The sequence below is a fragment of the Lates calcarifer genome, linkage group LG3 (assembly GCF_001640805.2).
Source record: "Lates calcarifer isolate ASB-BC8 linkage group LG3, TLL_Latcal_v3, whole genome shotgun sequence".
NCBI lineage: Eukaryota > Metazoa > Chordata > Actinopteri > Centropomidae > Lates > Lates calcarifer.
The window spans coordinates 19,414,451-19,430,301 of record NC_066835.1 but is presented as its reverse complement, the minus strand read 5'-3'; positions in this window follow the sequence as shown (position 1 = coordinate 19,430,301).

Genomic DNA, 15,851 nt, shown 5'->3' with positions numbered 1-15,851 from the left:
GTAGAAACAAGTTGTGAACATAACTTAGCATATCACCTTATAAGTTGATGTCATGGACATGTTAGATTATTGCATGTGAACACATAGTCTTTACAGAGCAACAACCATTCATTTGGAGTCGTGTCTGTTCAGCTGATAAATTTAAGACCCACAAGCACTGTTCTCCGTTCTTGGTCTCCAGCCACTTCCAGGAAGAATATCTGGATCTTTAGCTGCTGAATGTTTTCGCAGTGTTCACCAGCTAACCACTGACTGTCTGCCGCTGTTTGCTGCTGAACAGGTAGCGTACAGTTGGTTTTTCTCTGAGAACAGCTTCCTGCTGTGGCTTGGAAACACTGAGAGCAGTGAGTGAACCAGCACAGTCACACTGGGTCAGAGAAGCTAAACAAAGAGCTGTCACTCACTATAAAGCTGTAGCTGCAGATTCAGATGATTGATTCTCTGTAGGTTCATCACTGTGCACGACATCTGATACATTGTTAGTATTAAAATATCAGTGAGAGCTGCTTTAAGGACGTCTCATCTATGTTGGTGTAGGAGTTTTTCTTCCAGCCTTTTAAGCTGGCATATGCATTGTGATCAAAACCCCTTTGTTCAGTCTATTTGAATATTAATCTAGCTTGTTTCTTGTAACATTTTTCCACAGTTAATAGTTTCTGATGGGATGTTTACTGCTTTATAAAGTATCTACAGTACAGTAGGTCAGGGCTAATGCGCTTGCTTTTTCCTTCTTGTGTTTTGTTGGTATGAAAGCACTGCCTCTCTTCACGCTTACGTCGTGAACAGGCTCAAGTGTGAGGAGTGTGACATCTCAATAGGAAGTAAATCCTGCAGCTGCAGTGAGAAGATATGTTTTGACCTGAGCAAACAGAAGAGCCAGGACGACATTCGCTTGAGATCAGGTGACCGCAACACACACAACATCTTCACAGAGTGTAACCATCATAAAGCACCATGGAAAAATAACAGCATAAATCACCAATACACAAATCTACCAGTACACCAACAATTTGAAGTAGCAAATGTGACTGGAAAGTGAATCTGCTCCATGAACTACAAATTATGCAGAAAAAATCAGTTGCCTCAAATTATCTGATCTCTTTCTTCTTCTTAGAAATTTTAGTTAGTTAGTGAAATTTAAAAAAAAAAAAAACATGCTGTTAAAAACAACTAATGAAAATTCATCAGCACAGTTTCTGACTAAGCATAGGTTTCCTACAAATCACTGCCAAATCAGCTGCATTATGCATATATACTGTAGACAGAATTTTACTGCTGCAGTATCAGCCAATGCCAGTATTAATAAGCCCATATTAGCATAAATTATTTTCCAACACCTTCACTTTTTACTTAAGTTTATATTGTCTAAATAAAGGTAAGAATTATGGTCTCTTTTGATTTAATAATAATTACAAGATTTCATGTCTAAATTATTCAAAATTATTATGACAACTCGACACTGCATTGTTTAAATTAAGTGCTAGATGGGCCTCTCTTAGCTACCCTGTCATCTAATCTGACGTAAACATAGTGAACAAATATAATGAATTCTATGATTTTTATTTTTAAATCTGTAAAAACAGGAGTCACTCCCTTTAATATGTAAATTACTGCATATTTATTAATGTATTCTGTTATACTTGTAAGGCATTATATAGTTTATTAGTTACCTCATCTTCAGCCATCTTCCTTGCAGTTTTAATTGTTCAGAAAAAAACAGCCTGTGACTCAGTGTGGTTCTATAGATTCATGCTTCTACTTGTGAACGGATGAGACTTTATATCTGTGTGTGTGACTGAGTGCGACAGTGTCCATGTTTCATGAATACTATTACAAGGCTCACAGAGCAAATGAGTGCTGCCCACTTGACAAACACACCCACACACACTCACTTCTAACCCAGGGATATAGGTCACCTCTTTTGTGAGTTCATTGTTTTCCTCTCTTCTGTTTCTTTCTCTCTGGTGTTTTGTGTAACCTATTATAGCATCTTCCTGTTGTTCATGGCACTTGTCTCCTACACACAGATAACATTACATTTGTGTTTCACCACCATCAGGTCAGTAATAATATTCAGTCATAAACATGTTTACTGTAAAATAAAGCAAAACAAAACAAAAGTCAGTATCAGCCTTTTTCAACAATAAAACAATGATTAAAATAGAGTAGGAGGAACAACAATATACCATGTAGAAAAAAAAAAATTGTTCCAGTACCTATCCATCTCTGTGCGACAGCTAGTTTGGTTTACAGTTCTTGCAGTGCTAATGTAAGACTGTAAGAAAAAAAGGTTCAGAGGAAATATTAAAGGATAACTCTGGTATTTTTGAACCCTGAGCCTTATTTTCACGTCTCAGGGTAAATGACCGATAAGAGACGGAAATCTTTGGTATCAGCTGCAGTGTTCACAGGAATTTGTCCACGTCAAAGTACGACCACTTAAGTGCTTGTTTTTGCCATTTGATAGGTTCACTTAGTTTATCCGTGTTATTCTATGACTGTGACATTCAGTGGAGGAAGAAGTAACCAGATCCTTTGTATAAGTAAAAGTACCACACAACCATACACAGCAGTAATCAGAACTCTGCTTAGTAAAATTACAGTTTTTGTCAATGGAGTTCATTATTATAGCTCTATCTCTGTAGGAATCCTATCCATAATGTTGTCTGGCACTTCTAATAACAATCTGAGCCTGTCCTGTACTTTGACATGGACAACTGCCCATTGGATGACACTGCAGCAGCTGCAGCTGGCCGGGTACAATACTGCACTGCTTCCAATGATCTTTGTCCTTATCAGTCATTTACACCCAAAAACATGGGAAAATAAGGTTGAAAGTACCAGAGGTATCCTTTAATGTATGAGCAGTGTTTTGTGCTTTTCTACATGTATGTTATTATTGAGGTTTATGTATTTTAAAGGCCCTTTAAAGAGATTGGGCTATAAATGATGTGGTATGTGGTTGCAGTTGATGCTATACACTGTACCTGTCCCTACACAAGTTAACATTAAATAAATAAAATCGTACAGACAGGCACACACGGCCAGGAATCCACTGACAAACATCTGTTCAAATAAAATGAGGAGATGCCTCATAGTGGTGCAGCTCCACTCGACTCATTATGACACACACATCCCTTTCTTATCCACCATAACAACCACACTAAAACACCTCTTCTTTCACACACACACACACACACCTCCTCTCAATCTTCTACCCACTTACACCCTCAGCCCCCTCCCACTACCTCTTTCTTCCAAATCACACACACACACCTTCTCTCAATCTTCTACCCGATTACACCCGCACGCTAAAACCCCTTTTTGCACACCTCCCCAACACACTCATCTCCTACCTTCCCTAAAACCCTTTTCGTTTCCTCTGACACACACAGACACACACACAGGCACACAGGCTCTCTTTTTGTCAGCCACCAACACTCCCCCCACCCTCCCACCCCTATTCTCTCCCGAATCACCCCCCCCCCCGCCCCCCTTCCCAGTAATCTGGCTGGCCCGTGGCCTCCTCTCTCTCGCTCCACTGTTCTGTGTGATAGAATATCGATCGGTTTGCCTCGGCTCGGCGTGGAGCAGGAGGAGGGGGGCGGCTGTAGGGCTATAGGGAGTGTGTGTGTGTGTGTGTGTGTGTATGTGTGTGTGTTCAGGGAAGGGGGGGGGCAGTGGTCAGACATGCTCCAAGGTTGTTACCACAGCAACAGCAGGATGGGTCAGAGGGTTACCATGACGCCTAGGTCGCAGGGTCAGGGGGAGGGTCCTGGAGGGCTCTCCTTCTCTGCCTCTCTTTCCCTCTCCCTCCCTATATATATATATATATATTTATTTATGTGTGTGTGTGTGTGTTAATAGAAAGGGAGGGGGCGGGTGGAGGCGAGAGAGGTGTCCAGTCCAGCTATATTGGGTGTGTTAATAATGAATGGTGTTGTATGTGGTCGCTGTCTCTTTCTCTCTCCTTCCATCTGTGTCTCTCTCTTCCTCTGTGTGTTGCAATAATATATGAAGCAGTAAACTATCGGCTCAATCCAAGCCCAGTTTATTCATTTAAAAATAAACTTTAATAAAAAGAGTTTTGTTCACCGAGCAGTGCTTTACAGAGCAGTGATGGATATATAAATCTAAATGACAGTAAGTCTAAGTCTTGTCAATTTTTAAAATGTACAATTGGAAAGCAGAGTCAACATTCTGGACAGTGTCCTATAGTTAATCATACAAGAAGAATGTGAGCAACATTCTCTTACTTCAATCAGTCAATCTTTCCTGTGGATAAATACCACACACAATAGAAATTGTGTTAATACATATATTTTAAAATAATTACTATAACAATTTATAGTGAAATTAACTCAGGTTTAACAGAGTGTCTCTTTGCATCACACTTAAATATTTTACTACATCTGTTTGGAGAACAATGTGGCTGTGATGCTTGATGTTTGTAACCTGCATTGTTAAAAATCTAGAAATGTAAACTTTTCCTTAAAATGTAAAATGTCGTTTTAGTAAATATTCATAGATAATCTTTACTGGAACGGAGTATTTTTATTTTTATTCAAGTACGTCAGCTTTTTTCATTTCACTGAACCTTAACCTTTTCTCTTTTTTTTTTTAACCATACATCACATTTCTTTTAGTAAAAATAATGAGTATTTAGTATAATATGGGCAGAATCAGACTGAACAATGTTGTGCTGTATTTGTTGACACACATTTACTCTATAAGGTAAATTAAACATTTTTTATGACTTAAACAAATGAATAGTTCCACTGTAGAAAAATATTTTGGTATTATTTCATTAATTCAAGGAAATATGCAATATTCTGTGTGGGACAACACACAGTCTACAAAACTGGGATGGAAAAGTAATGCAAAACCATCACCAAATGTGTGCCAGTAGAGTGTTCCACAAATCTTAGCGTGTTTTGGCAAAACTACAACCAACTTCGAGGTCACTTAATCTTTTATATTAAACTTTTTTGTTCTGTTTTCATGGCAGAGCAACATTCTTGAGTATTTGGTGGCGTTATGTCTATTTTAACGTGTTGGATGAGAGCAGAGATCGTCTTCACCTCCTCTGTCCTCGGTGGCACTGAATAGATGTTCGTCATCATCTTCACACACACTGTGGCAACAGTGACAACAGCTACAGGACACACAAAGAAGAAATCCAGGTGAGATTATCTGATGTCATTATTGTTTTATTACTGTCACAATTCAAATCTACCTTTTTGAACTTATTTGATTACAACTTAGAGTATATGTCAAACGATTATCATATGCTGAGATGATAGAGTGGTGGATCATAGCCTTGGTGTATAATGTCAGATGTGCCTCATGCTGTTCATCCACACACTCCATTTATGTACCAGTGTGGCACAGAAAACAAAAAACTCCTCCTGTTATAAAATCCAGACAATTCTTCAAACAGTGGCATCAAAACATGAAACTGGACCAAAACCTCACATTTTAATGAAAAAATCACTTTTAAAGCTTCACAAAGGCAGAGCTGTTGGATTGGATCAGATTACACAGGTGTTCATGATATTGTGTCCACTCTGTATTTTCCAGTTGTGTTAAATGCATCAGAGGAAGCTCCAGTGTTTGGAGAACTGAAAAATGTTGCTGGGCTGTGGCTCAGAATATAAATTCACATCCAGCTTGACTTATCTGGTCAAAAGCACCTTAGTACCAAGATTTCCTTTTTTTAGAATTTAAGCCAGTGGGCCAAATAGGATCTTAAAGTCACAAGGCGTCCGTGCAAAGCCAATCTCTCAGCACTGCAGACCTCCAGCCCCTTCCCCTCCAATATCCTGCGTTACCACTGCAGGGTTATCAAACAGTCCCTGTGCAGCTTGGACGACTACATCTGCGTGACTGATTTCTGATACATGCCACTGTTTCTGTTTGCTGTGTGTGTGTGTGTTTAGGAAAACTTAGTGGCAGGAAATAAATACAAATCTAGGTTTAAGAAGCATAAAACAGTAGCTCACCAAAGATCACTGGTAGTACAAATCTTGTCTCCATATATGGAGGAAGCCAAAACAAACCTCTTACGGAAGTCATGTAAATGCTGTTAAGAAAAGAAAATAGAAACAGATAAATTCATTTACATACTTAAGGGTAAATCCACATGAACTCACTTTATTATATTGGGAGGATAGGATTTATTGTGTAAAAATATAAAATATAATAGATCATAGTCATCTGTGGATCTGAAACAACAGTCAATTGACAAAAAAAGAATTGGCAACAATTCTATAATCAAAAATTAGTTATTTTTCAAGCAAATATTGTGAAAAATAATCCATTTGAATATGTCAGCATCCACTGGAAAATCATTCTCCACTCTTTTTATAGACCAACTGATGAATCAGTAACATGAATGTTAAAATAATTCATAATAAATATAATTGTTAGTTGCATCCCTAATGAATAGTGTCACGATGAAGAAAAGATTGTATGACTGTGTATTATCTGAAACTGGAGTAATTAGTTTGCCTTCTGCTGTAACATAAAATTAAAAAAATATTTAATAGCCTATTTACTTTGCTACTTAAGCGGGTTTAACTGACCCATAATTACATGATCTTACTGGATCACACCCAAAATGAGGGTGACGAGGAAGATGACCTTCAGATCACGGATGAACGTGGCTTCTGGGATACTTCTTAAAGTTTGGCTGCAGTTTATCCATCTGGTCACACGGTGGCGCGATAAGCCCTCCCGCCGCAACGGTCTGAGCAGGAACCTACACCGAGAAGTGAAACAATCCGCTGTATTTAAATCAAAGCTTTTACAACTGGGAGTTTTGAATACAGACAAATGAAACGTGTCCTATTGTCTTTACTCCAGTTACATTTTCAGGAATTGCACGAGAGAAAATATGAGACATTATTATTAAGTTATTGTGTGGTGTTTATATGAACCTGTGGCCTGTGGATATTCTCATTCATCCAGGTCATAGTTATCTCAAGGAAGTTTTAATCGAAAGCAACTGGACTTAGTTGTAGTCTAGAAGACGTTTCACCTCTCATCCAAGAGGCTTCATCAGTTCGTGTTCGCATCTGACCAGGCTGGGACTGGTCCAACTTCCTTGAGATAAGAACCTGTGATAAATACACTTTAATATACAGGTACGTTCACCGAGTAGCTGTACACTCGTCCTGAGACCACAGAGAATATGATAGGAATATATTTGGCTCAGTGCGTTGTGTTTACCTACCTGGGTTTAAGACACTCTACGACCTTCAGACCTGTTTCCTTCGTCTCCATCTCCCCTATGGGCCCACAGATTATAATCACTGTAGATAGATTAAGAAATTATGATCATTTTCAGGTCGACGTAAAAGATGTCGCGGCTTTACTTTCAGTTCCTTTATTTTTCCGGGGTTTTATTTCCTTCTCAGAAACAACAGCAGCATGACGGGAGTTTATGCCCACAGTGCGCAAAGTGGGAGGAGGTTTAGTGCTAAAAGGGAAAACAAAAAAAAAAAAGAAAAGAAAAAAGGCTGGGTGCTTCTCTCCTAACGTCTTTTCGTGAGTTTTCAATTTGACTCTGCGAATCATGAACATATTTCAAGAACGAAAGTGTCTGTTGGTACAGAGGACCGGGCATTGTGGTGTAATCACAATATTAATGGAAATATTTATATTAGGCAGGATGTGGCAAATGTGTGGAAAATTACAGATAAGATCATCTAATCTGTGTCCAGTGAAATAAAGTGGTCGGGGCTGAGCCAGGATTTTAGAGGTCAAGTACAGCTCATACCCCTTGAACTTGACCGTGACCACCCACCAATGGTAAAGTTTGTAGAATACTGTAATTACTTCATCTTTAAACACATTTTCATATTTTCCAATTTGAGGTTTTAAATCATTTAGGTTATTACTTTCAAATCCTTTTCAGCAGTAAACTTCTGATTATTTATTTACTCAGTCCTTGTTGGCCTAGAAGTAGTCATATTAGTAGTCTTCAAATGTGTAAATCTAATAAAAGATAAAACCATAAAAGATACTGTAGCTATGCCACGCATTGGGCAGTGTTGTTATAAGATACTTTTACATGTGGCAGTTTGGAAAGCACTGGTGAAAATATTAAAATGAACAATGTTTGTGTTCCATTAAGCTGAGCAGTTTAAGGGTCCTGGATTTGCGTATGCTCGACTCACTGTCACGATCTAAACAACGATATAGGTCATTTGTCCCAATCCTCAGATACGACCCAGAGAAGCGTACCAACGGCAGGGGTAGCTGGCCTTCTTTGTCATGGTAACAGTAATAAACACACAGTTAAGGCTGTCAACGGTCACGGTTTAATTAGCTAGTTTTAGGCACAAAAACTATTGGTTAGGTTTGGGAAAAGATCGTGGGTTTGGGGTTGAAGTAAGTGCCTCAATGTTGGAGGTTCTCCGTCGTCATGGTAACAATAATAAATATAGCAATTAATTGTGGTCACCTCACGTGACTTCCCCCCTTCGCCCCCATCATAAACCGCATGCCCTCGAGAGGGGCGTCCAATGATAAAATGTATCTGTGGGTCGTAATAAGCTTCCTGCGCATTTTCTGGCATCTCTCTGTCCAGTGGACAACAAATAACAAAAAATATAAATATATATATATATAATACAGATATATAAGTAACAGGGTATTTTTATTTTTGTACGCCATGGAGTGAGACTGCGTCATTAAGCTGGGGTTAATTTAATTTGTGTAAAGCCTTTTATCAACAACGCAGTTAAAAATGCTTTACATAAGACATGAAAAGGCAACAATAGATATGCAGCAGAAATGCAAGGCAAAGTAAAAGAGACAAGAGTAAAGATAAATTAAAAACAAGAGGATAAAAACATGTCAGCAAAAATTACACTGCTGTACCAGATGTGAATAAACAAAATAAATACACGCATACATAGTTTGACATGAAACTACAACAGATTCTCTTTTCCACAGAACTTTTATCAGATTAGCTGCAGTCTAATTACAGATGAGGGAAATTAAGAAACATGATGTGATTGAGGGTTCAGTGATGATGGTGGTTACATTTTTCTGAAGTATCCTGTTTCACCTCTGCTCACTTTACTTTATTCCTTACTTGTCCGATACTTTTTTTTTCTCCAACTGAGCTCTGTTTTCTCCTTTAATGATTGTTACAATGTCTGTTTTCTTTTCTTTTTCTTTCTCTATGACCTTAATATAACTTTTATTAGATGGGAGAGAAATCACTTTCCCAGATGCTGAAGCACTGTGCCATGAGCTGAGCCTCATCACCTGCTGCTGCTGCTGTTGTCCATGCACACACATATACACCCCACCCCTCCCTTTTTTTCTGTTGCAGTCTCAACTCCGTCGCCATGGAAACAGCTAAGATGCCGAATGCAGGAGAGGTAAAGGGTGTGTGTGTGTGTGAGAGAGAGAGAGAGAGAGAGAGAGGCTGTGAAGGTATAGAAAAATCTTCTGAAGGACATGTATAAACTAAAGGTGAGAGTGTTTTATTGACGCTGTTTCTGAATAACCTCACACACACACTCTCGGGTCACACACACTATTTGACACTGTATACTTTGCAGAACTGATTTCTCTGTGGTTTCCTCTCTCTTCCTTTCCTCGCACACAAACAGGAATCTTTCACTTTCTTCGTTCTCGTCTTCATTTGCTCTAAAACCTCTGTGACCTCCGTTCTTCCTCTCTGACTCCCTCTTCCCTCCTTTTTTGTGTTTTCTCTCTGCCTCACCTGCTCTCTCTGATACCAACCTTTCAGAGCACACATTCACTATAAAAAGCACCTTACATTACAATGAGGGCCTATATTTTTACCACTGCTGCCCCCACCCCAACAACCCAGAGAGAATCAAGCACTCTAAACACCTGGCTGTGTTAATGCTACGGTCTCTCCATTGAGCAACACAGGACCCCTTTCTCTCTCTGTCTCTTTTTCTCTCTCTCACCTGCTTTCTGTTGATGTCTCCCAGCCTCTCTCTCTCTCTCTCTCTCTCTCTCTCTCCCCCCCCACCCCCTTTCTTCCTGCCTCTAAAAAAGCCAGATGGGCCAGAGCTCCTTTTATTCTTGAGGCCCGGTGCACGTGCCGAGGACACAGGGCCTCACAGCGTTTAATTCACAAGCTTTAGACGCCTCCTTCTTTTAACCCCCCGTGACCAACACCATCACCTCCTTCCCTTCCCGCTCACTCTCTTTCTGTTTTCTGTCCTTCCTGGCCCCCCTCTATTCTACTCTACTCTATTATCTCCTCTTCAGTTACACTCTTTTCTGTTCTGTCGTGCTCCTCTCTGCTCTGCTTTGTTCTATTTTTGTCAAGTTTTGTGAAGCCTCTTCTATTTTTTTTAACCTGATCTTTCTGTTCTGTTCTGTTCGTCCTCCGGTCATTTTTCTATTCTACTCTCTTCTCTCCACTTCTGTTCTAATGTTCTCTGCTAAATTCTGTTGTACTTTTTTATATATACAAAACAGTTTTGTTCTCTCCTGTTCTACACAGAAATTTGATTATATGTCCAGTACAAGCTCCTGTACATGCATCACATATTTTCCCTGGTGTGATTCTTGTTTAATGTGTTTTTATTTATTCTGTGAATAGATCTATTGTATTCACTAAACTGAGCAACATGCATGTGCCAATGAAGATTTTGTAATACTGCTGAAAGCTCCAGAACAGCTCCAAATGGATCTTAAGGTGAGATTTAATTTTTATTTTTGTCAGTGGCAATTTCCTAAATGTCATGAGTGAGCTTCACTTTACTTTATTCATTTATTTATCAGGGGAAAACTCACATTAATTAACACCAAATCTAATTTTTCAAATCCAGACACATAAAACTAGAAGTCAAGAAATTGATGATTTTAGTGGAAAGAATAGAAGAAGAAATGAATTTTTCTTGTCAGTTGAAAGGTCCTGTTCACTTTTACTTTACTACATTCAGGCCTCTTTGTAAAAACATTACATGCATAATGAACCATGCTCTGTGACAGAGGGAGAAACATAAAATGACCTGTTTGCTAAAATGTTCATTTTCCAAACAAAAAAGAAAGAGGAGAACCTGCTCATTATTTTTCAGGAGGAGAACCTGAAGGAGGGAGGGAGGGAGGGAGGAGGAGCGGCAGCTGACTGCCGTGTTGAACTGCTGCCTGCAGGCTTGTTTGACCTCCTCCTCCTCTCTTACACAGCTACTGAACCTGACAGAGATGCTACAGCTTGACATTTCACACACTGCCCTGAGTCAAAGTGACTGATGTACCCAGCAGGCCTTTTAATTGGCTGAGCTGGTGTGTAACAGGATTTAATTAGGTCAATTGGTTAAATGGTGGACAACATTACAGTAGTCATAGATTGAGCTTTTGGAGGTTTCAGATGATGTCAAGACTTTTCCCAATTATTCATTTTTATATGTTTGAATAGATTTCACTTTATTCAGCTCTTTCAACACTTTTTCCTACATTATTAAGATGCTGCATGTATCAGATTTCAGATGACTTCTTTAAACTTCAAACATCAACATAAACAGCTTTGTCCTCTTATTTCAGTGTAACCTGCCCTCGAGCCCGGGTCACCCAAAAGAAGCTGGATTATTTAGTGCTGTCTGAGCCTAATTGTTATTGAATGTGCTCCGTATTTATTCGGGATTATTCGGGTTAACGCGGAAATAATGAGGTTGCCGATCTCGAGGCGGTGTTGCGCGGTCGCAGGGAAATCGATGAACACACTGAGTTAATTATGAGAAATCAATTAAAAGGAGGAAGAGGGTGCTCTGAGAGAAACATCCTGCCGGTCACTGACACGAGGGAAGTGATGTCCTCTTGTCTCTCTCCTCGTCGTTTCTTCTTGCGTCTTGCACTAAAATATTTGTGTTGGGTTCTTTTTCTATACGAGCTCCCATATCAGTTTGTTTTATGATCCAGATTTTTCTTCTCTCTATCTCTTTAAAACACACCCACACACACACGTGCGCACACTTGACAGCAATTGACATCAAACAAAAGCCTTTTCTCCCTCTCTTTACAGTTTTCTGAAGCACGTCCCGCAGACAGAGATCCGTCCGTGACATTTGTTTGGTTTTCCGCCCAAAACTCGGAGGCTGCAGGTAAATTAATGGAAATCCTATCAGTCAGGGATGTGAACACACACACCACACACACACACCACACACACACACCACACACACACACAGGTCAATGGGATTTTCACCCTGATCTTGAGTCGGAGGGTAAACACACTCTTTCCAAAAATCCGCTGCCCATCTGAACCCCGCATGGCGAGGGACACGCATTATATATGAGCCATTGATCCCTTTAATGCACCCATAATTCTCGATCAATGAATTGCTCAGGCGGTAATCAATTCATTGCCATGCACATTTGCACGCCTGCACACACTTCCTAGAGTCAGCAGGTATTTGTTTCAAACCCTCAATTTGATTTAAACCCGGCTTTACATTTTAATTTTGCTCCAGTTTTACTTTCCAAACGACAGAGTAAAATTGAATTTGTTTGCTAATATGTTCTTTATAGCTTTTAATGTTAGGATTAACTCCAGGCCCTCTGCTTTTCTTGGTAACAAACCCATGAGCCCATTGTGATCACTCAAGTTTTTTTTTATGACTGAAAGTGAACATAAAAACTCGCCTATCCTAAATTATTCTAAAATACTTTAACTGTTCAATCATTTCATCTCATAAAAAACACTCTCTATCTCTTCATCTATCGTCACGGAATCAGTAGATCAATGCAGAAAACTGCAGCAGGTTTTCTTCACTGTTTGATGGTTGACTAATATATCAGAAAAATCAGGAAATTCAGATCGGAAATCAGAAACAAGACTTTATTATTATTATCATTTGCAGTTTAATGCACATATATCTGCTCTCAGAAGTCTGCTGTTTTTTTTCTCTTGCTTAAATCCTCACGTTTTTAAAATATTAATTTAAATACGTTATTATTTTTCGTTTTGGTTATTGAAATGAAGGTTACTTTTCTCATATTTAAGGAAATTGCAAGAAGCTTTAAGTATTTCACGAATTTAAATATATTTGCTTATATGCAAATAAGCCACAGTCGTAGAAAGAACATCGTTTTTGCGGTCATTAATTATGATAAATGCTAAATAATAATACTGCATACTGTATCTATTCACTCTGCTCATATTTGCGTTTATTTTAGTTAAGTTTTGATTTATGCATTGAATGTAAATGGCCTGTTGCCGATGCGCTGGAGGAATGGGAAGAGGTTTGATTATTTGCTACTGAAAAATATTCACAACCAGGGAAGAAAATATTTTATTAAAAGCAGCAAAGTGAAAGTTAACGAAATTAAATGTATGAATAAATTATCTAAACGAAATCAACGAATATCCCATAATAAAAGAAAAAGAAACTCCGTTTCATTGGTTTTTATGTTATTTAGTTTATTCATTTTTTTGCATAAATGAAAATGTATTTAAATGGCACGATTCAGGTCCACAGTATAGATTTTAATGTTGTTTTGTGAATAAAGTTCAAGACTAAGAACGACCCCTTTTCCTCATTGTGTCTGAAAATTACCAAAGCTCTCAAATGTCCATTAGTCATCGATCGATTTTCCATCCAAAACCTAACGGTTTGACTTTCATTTGAATTGATGAATAATAACCCCAACTTCATATCTGGAGGGCCACGTGTCCCCTGGTGTTCACAACAGTTTCTCCATCCTCCCAGCCCAAATTAGAAACGTTTTCCTGTCATCTTATGCAGCTCCAACAAAATTTAAACTTGACCTCCTCGTTTTTAAGCAGATTCCTGAAATTATGAATCTTAAGAAAGCCGGTTCAGGCCTACAGATTCAGTTTTAAATGTTGCTGAAAAGAAAAAAGAAGAACCTGCTGTAAATGTATATTATGTATTAGCCTTTCTAAAAACTGTCAATGCAGTTGAATCAGAAACAGAAATCTCCACAAATGGCCTAATTTACAGGAATAATTGTAAATAAATATTCTCCAGGAAACAGTTACATACATGAAACTTGTATCACAAAACATCATTATTGTCACTGAGGCCATTATGTGATTATTTGGTGACGGCGGCTGCTTGGTTTTATTATAGACTCTATTGCCTTTTTCATCAATTTGCGGGGAGCGTCTGTCACTGTGTCCCCGCGAGCCAGACCCCGCCGCCCTGACCTCCGGGTCAAAGGTCAGCCGGCCACTCTGCCATTACTGCAACTCATCAGTCTGCTGCAAGCACCAGGCGGACCCGGCTCGTTTTTAATTACGGGTAAGTACCCTGTAGGCCCAGTGATAACTCATGTTTCCTATCTAAACCACTGGAAAGTAACAGTGGTTTAAAGTGCAGCCTACCGCTGTAAGCAGAGGGAAAACTCACTGTAGCCTACCCGAATCATAAACTCCACGACACGTAGTTTGTGGTACGTATTAATCAGACGTTATCCCTCAGCCTGTAGCCGTACACTTCTAGAACGGTAACGTTCCAGAACGTTGTTGTTGCTAGGCGACGCGCAAGTATGATTAATATTTAGCCGAAAGTATTAGCTATTTACCCAAGGTTAATCAGGCAAGTATACAACAAACTGACCCGGAAATATACAAGCTAAGACCTCAACTGTTTTATTAGTTTCTCTGATATCAACGCGTCAAGACTTCCAAGGTGTAAACACAAGAGCAGGATGTGTTTAGGTCAGGTTTTTAACGACATCAACCAAAACAAGCTATCTATGCTAGTCTGGTCGTGTGTATCAGTTAGCCGGATATCAGTTGACGTTAAATTCTTCCACCCAACACGTTGTTCGGCTGAAGTAAATCAGCTTCATGCTGTTTAAACTCATGTCACCCACAGATAAGTTGTAGACCTACAGTTATGTAAAAACGTTGCAGTGCTACAAAGCTAACTGAAATGCTAATTCCTGTAATTTGCTGTGCAGTAGGCCCACGCTAAGGTTCTCCAGGTGTTGGTCCATACCTGAGTGTACATATCATTCTCAGACAAACCCAGTCTTTATGGACTAACTCTAAATATGTAGCTCTTCTGTTTTAATGCACTGACACGTATCTCATTCTCTAATTTCTCCTACTGCTCTAAGATCTATTTAATCTGGTTTTTGATGAAACATTTATATATTTTAGGTTTACATATAAGGTGGGTTAGATGGCATTTTAGTTACATGTCATCCAAAGTTTACCTTTCTCACCTAGAATATGTAAATGTAATCTGTAGCTAAGACAACCCAGATCATTATCAACCAATAATTATGCAAGGCGTGATCATGAAAATACTGCAACAGTAAAGTTGTTAGTTGTGTAGCCAAGCTGAAACTGTAGGCTGTTAAATAATATTTCCTCTGTTGCTCCGTGGAAAATAAGGATCAGGACTGTCTAGTGACTGATAAGGAAGCAAAGCCCCTCATATATAGACCTGCTCCTAACCCCGCACCCCCCTGTCTTCTCTGTGAAACTCAGTGGTCTTAGATGAATTAATTCCAAGTTAACTGATAACATCTATGAGTGTATTTTTAATTTCTGCTCGACATTTTACTGTATTGAAAAATGTTTTTGAAATGTTACAATCAGCAACAAACCCCCCACAGCAGATTAATAATAAATCTAAAAATCTTTTCAATCCACAGTGACTAACTCCTTTTTTCTCACATCAAATGGCTTCCAGCTAACGTCTGATTTATGAACCTCGAAATGATTAACCACAATCATAATTCCCATTGCTTATCGACTCTCGTCATTGCATGTATTGACATCTGTGTAAACCTCACAATAGTCGACATTTGACCAGCGTTCCTCAATAAATAGTGGAAATGAAGCTTGGGAGGTCAGGGAAACAGTAACTCCCTCG